We start from the raw sequence: 5,921 nt of genomic DNA, 5'->3' as shown, positions 1-5,921 counted from the left end.
GTAGAGTCATCGGTCAAAAGATACTAGACTATATGGTTGGCAAAGATGTAGAAGAATTCACTTTCAGGAAATCTAACCAGTCTGTCACCCAGGGTATGAGAACACAAGGTACAGGATGATTTATTCCAAGTTGACCCACATTTGATGTTTCAGAGACTGGTATATTGGCAGGGGACGCTCGGATGATGAACAACAGAAAATCTTCAAATATGAGCTATGTAGCTTCCCTTCTGCCCTGTTTGAGTCTTCATGCCTTCCATTAGAAGCCAAGAAAGCAGACTTAGAAGACACGCGTTGGAAAGAGGTCAAACACGAAGAGCCTCTTTCTAGGAGTAACAATGTGCACTACATACTATGGTGGGGCACTTACGCACCGGCCACGTGGACTTACTTACAGCAAGGCATGTCAGATGTATGTCGACTATATATGTCTCAAAGAGATATGCTAGCTCCACAATTGTTTTTGATAGATGCTCTGACAAACCTACCATCAAGGATGCCACACATCTCCGACGGTACGGAGGCGCTCTAGGAATAAAGTCTAGGAAAGAAGAGTTCCTTTCAAATGCAATTAACAAGCAATAATTTATAAACCTTCTCAGTGAGAAACTGGAGAACGCTGGTTGCTTGATAATCCATGCAAAGGGGATGCTGATCTTCTGATAGATCTTCTGGATGAACTTAGATACAGAGAATTTGGTGCTCAGGTTGCATCCAGGCCCATCCCAGTAGAGGCTAAATCATTGCCACCAACATCGTCAGCAGCAAAACACCACTGTCTTCGTGTGTACTACCAGCTTCTTCAGTGGAAGGAACAGTCAACAGGTTTTTCGCCAGAAGACTGGGGTTGTAATGTACAAAATGGGAAAACTCACTGACCAAAAACTTGCACCACAAGAACTGTTGGAGGTCGTCAAATGTGGATGCAAGACAGACTGTTCAACACGTCAATGCAGCTTCAAGAACTCTGGCACTGAGTGCACTAGAGCATGTCTTATATGCCATGGTATATCATGTGACAATTCCACACGGCCGGAAGTTGAACTTGAAGCAGAAAAAGATTCCAATTCTTAGGACTGGTACAGGATATTTTTGCACGAAGTCAATCCATTTGCTGTGAGGATTAAATTACACGCCCTTCAATGAGGAAAATTATTAGGAATTCCATTTTTCCATGTTGCGGCCATTTTGGGTTTTGCCAGTAAGACCGTATCCTAATGTCCCAAATGATTGATACTGTCATATTTGCATTCACAGCCCTAACAAACATTGATACTAGACAGATAATTTTTCTTTAACGAGCTCCAGATCACAAGATATAGCAAAAATCCCTCAAAATGGCGGCCATTTTGAATTTATGCAAATTAGTTCTAAACCATACATCCCTTGTTACTCTAATTGTCATATTTGGACTTGTAGCCCTTGAAAACATGGGTGTCGAGACCACAATTTTTCTTCTACGAGCCTTAGATCTCGAGATATGGTCAAAATCAGTCACAATGGCGGCCATATTGAGTTTATGCAAATTAGACATATTTCCGCAGCTCGGATATTTTTGGACTTTTAGTATGTAATTTTGGGCACATTAACAAAATGCATTGTGCTAAAAACCTTTGGTTGCAATTAGTTCTAGGTTAAACGTCAATTTTCTTAGACTATAAATATTTTAACAAGAGTCTGACTCAATAAAATGATCACGTGGAATTAAATATACTTTTTAATACTTAAAGCCATATTATAACATTTGCTGAGGACGACGCCATCACTGAATTTTAAAATTCCTTTTTTTACACGATTAAATTGTACTTTATTAAACCAATATACCCTGCAAAAATCAAGACTCTAGGTGCTGTAGATTTTGAATTTCCGGCGCTTTATTATTACGATGGAATTTTTAGTCGAACGCATACACGATGTTCATAACACACAGTACGTACACGGCGTGCGGGACGGTGATATACACAACAAAGGGTCGTACCACAACACGACCGAAGGAGTGGTATGTATTGGCGACATGTGCGCTGGTAGTAAATTCCATTTTTCTTTGCTTTGCCGTAGTTGTTCGGCTCAAATATAAAAGGGGATATATCTGACAGTAAAAGCTAACATTTTATGGCAAAGAAATGCTGATCTATTTTGTTTGAAAATGTTATATTATGGCTTTAAGTACTTATAAATTGGTATTATCAGTATGTGATCGCAGTGAAAGAAATTCTATGGGAATTTAAATTCGTCGGCTGTATTCCATAGTGGCGTATAGTGAGGCACCGTAAATAAACAACTTTTCGAGAAAATCGGGTTTGAAGAAATACCAATTTAAAATCGAGTTGTGTAAATCAGACATTCATCATATTTTGTAAATGATGTGAAATTTCGGATTTAGATTTTATTTTTTATATATTTTTCAAAGTAAATAAATACATAATATTGTTGGCAAACTGAAAACAATAAGTACAAAACTATACGTCACTATCAGTCCCAGAACAACGCCAAATATGGATTAAAAGACCTTTGACCTTGGATATACAACAGCATGTTATGATCTAATGGGAAACTGTGCACATCCACAAACACCATTTCTATCAAAAAGGCAACACCCGATATAATTTGAAACCACATAAATTACTAGAGTTGGTTCTTCTCTTGGATTTGGACCAAGCTTTAGAATATCGACTGTTGCGTTTTGAAATAAAACAAACCAGAAATTTATCACCCATTGTAAAAGATATGGCACATGTACCGAATACATGTACATACATTGGCTGACCTTGTGGATTTCCTGCCCAGCCATGCTAACCACATAAGGAGATTATACGATTAACCTAGTGCAGCTATTGTCATAGCAGGGTATTATTATATAATACTCCTGATCCATATTTGGCGTTCTCTTGGACTGACTATGGAAAACACGCAAAACGCAATACCCTAACCTAATGTTAACCTTGCGCCACCTCGATCGCCGTGTAATCCCTATGGCGTTACTTTTCGTCGGCTTCATTCCATAGTGGCATATAGGTCACGATACGTCACTATGACATGTAGCGAGGTGTACGCCACTATGACATACAATGTTTTTCATTTTTGCCGATATTTCTTAATTATAAAATGTGTATACAAAGTGGCGTATGGTCGATACGTCACTATGGAAAACACAAAATGTCACTTTGTAACTATACGCCACATTTAATTAATTAATTACGAATTAATTAGCTAATTATGACTGATTAGACTGAAAGAGAACATTAATAACATATGTGCCAAATTTCTAAAAAATGACCAAAAATCACTATACGCCACTATGGAATACAGCCGACGAATTGTGCATAAATTTGAGTAATAAAGTTCAGGATAAGTCGTCACTGTCATTAGGTACTTTGGAAATGAAAAAAGTTGCTGCTTTTGACACCTCATATATTGTTATGCGATCTCGTTAAGAAAGGTTATGAGCGAGAATTGTATTGGTAAATAAGGGTCGGATTTCAAAAGTTGCAGTAGCCCCTAAATAAAAGCTTAAGACTAATAATTACGCTATAAATATATTTTCGTCCCTCAGTGATAACTTTTATTGAACCTATTTATTTCAATCACGTGCTGCTCTTGCTTTTTTATGCATTTATTCTCTACTCTCAGTCATGTCAAATGCAGTTTACTTTTCAACAAGATCGCAGGGCAACAAATTCGTATTAAAATGATGAAATGCTGCATTCAGCGAGTTTATAGTTTTTGGTTTTTAAATCATGGTGACCTTTTCAAGTGTAACGATTCTTTTGAAAAGTGTATCATAATATTGTACGTTATTGTTTAATATTTGATTGTAATATTGATGTATCTTGAAGTAATGGACATGATGTATCTTCTTAATATTCCTACAAAATGTAATGGTAAAATATTTTTAGCAAACGCTTTTATAGAATATTTTGTAAACAGGCAAGGCATCAATAAAATTATATTGGAATGTTAAGCAACAAGTATTGACAATCTGAATGTTTTATAATTATGCAGTTAGTCTTGGCAATTTACATCAATATATAACTGTTATCTTAACACGATTGATATTACTTCTAACACGATTGATATTAAGTAACTTCTACCAATTCATTTCATACAGTCCGCTTTTAATACTAGTTAAGGGGGTACTACACCCCTGCCCAATTTTGAGCTTATTTTTGGGTTTTTCTCAAAAACTATAGCGCATTGGTGACAAGTAAGATATGTATATTATAGGGGCAAGGACTACAACTACTGTACTGGAAATTGTATTTCAGCACAGACAACAGTTGTGGAGTTACAGTCTAAAATGAGGGAAAACCAATATTTGATCAATAAATCAATAACTACTTGCCTTGAGTTGCTGAATTTTCAGTGCAGTAATTGTAGTCCTTGCCCCTATAATATACATATCTTACTTGTCACCAATGCAGTATAATATTTGAGAAAAATGCAAAACTAGGCACAAAATTGGCCAGGGGTGTAGTACCCCTTAAGTAAACAATGAATCAGCGTTATACATGTATATTCACCCAGGCGAGTACGAGCAAACAGCAGCTTACGGTACGACATTGTCAGTCGTTGCCAAGTTTATCTTAACCATGACATGGCATTATTACATGCGAATCATTTGAAAGCCTGACGCGACATTGTTGTTATATTTATTCTACTGCAAAAAAGCACTTTATCGCGCCTGTGCCGATTTTGCGCTAAGGTAAGTGTTTTATACGTAAGATTAATAATAATATAGTATGTCTATGTGAGCAACCACATTACCAAATGGCTCTAGATAGCATGCAGGTATACACGCTGTAATAGAAAAAATGCCACCTACCACAAATACGTGGTTTATTGCTATTTGGTCTAATACCATTTGGTTTAATTCCCAGTTGGTCTTTCCAAAAGGGCTAATTATCAAAACTTCATGTAGTCTAAAACATTCTAATATTGTTTGGTCCAAAAAACCAGTACGTCTACTAACTATATGAATCTTATGACAATTTGGTATAATAATCGTTAAAAACTGTTAGGTATAAAAATCGTATGGGCTAGTACCATCCCAGCTATTTGCCATTTAAATTGCCATTCGTCTACTTCTGGTTATGGGCTGTAAATACGTATAATCATGACCTTTGGACTTTGATGATCTCAGTTTTATTTGATACATCCATTTGAAATTCAGAAATCATTTTCAGCTATGAATGCTGGGAAGAAATTGCGGTGGTCACAGGAGTTGTGAAATCTTCCTGTTCCCGTCATATTGAGAATTCATTATACCATGTTTAAGCCCAATTGGGCGTACTTTAACGTTTAATGGTCCCCTCAAACGAATAATTTCTTCCATCAAGTTTAAGCCCAATCGGGGAAGTTTTAATTTAGCCCCTAGATGACCTCAAGTTCATTTCATCTATCCACCCATCAAGTTTAAGCCCAATCAGAAAGTTTTGAAATAATTTGGGTAGAATTCTGGTTAAACATTACAGTGCATTTCAAATGAGCAAGTAGCCAAGATCTTGATAAAACAAACATGTTATAAGCTGTCCAGAGTTGTCCAGTACACATCATTTTATCCACTTGCTGCTTTATATTTCAGTCTTATCTTATCTCATATCAAGAATTCCATCCACCAAGTTTGAGCCCGATGTGACAAAGTTTAAAATTAGAACCCTCAACGACCTTTGACCTCCGATGACCTTCAAAACTACCCCATAAAAATGGAACGTCCGGTACCGACCTATATCCGAAATATTGGATTGATGCGTCGAAGCGCTGTAAAACGCATAGCCGGACAGACAGACACGCAAAGCTTATATTTTATTAGTACTACAGGCTGAGTCAAAAAGAAGTAAACTCATGTTTGAGGGGCTGTAACTAGAGATCTGTAAGGAATCTGCGAAAAATGAAATTATCATTGGAAAGAGCAAATTCGACAC

General features: G+C 36.7%; 1 protein-coding gene across 1 annotated transcript in view; it reads left to right on the top strand.

The window, feature by feature from the left end:
• The first annotated feature begins 4,507 nt into the window (after nt 1-4,507).
• Nucleotides 4,508-5,921, top strand: part of LOC140137802 (retinol dehydrogenase 11-like) — a 29,136-nt gene continuing 27,722 nt past the window's right edge. Inside the window, exon 1 of the mRNA XM_072159588.1 lies at nt 4,508-4,702. The gene's annotated coding sequence lies outside the window, so the exon portion shown is untranslated. The remainder of the gene's footprint in view (nt 4,703-5,921) is intronic.

Source organism: Amphiura filiformis, chromosome 2 (genome assembly GCF_039555335.1).
Source record: "Amphiura filiformis chromosome 2, Afil_fr2py, whole genome shotgun sequence".
Lineage (NCBI taxonomy): Eukaryota > Metazoa > Echinodermata > Ophiuroidea > Amphilepidida > Amphiuridae > Amphiura > Amphiura filiformis.
This window is presented reverse-complemented; position numbering and strand designations above follow the sequence as displayed.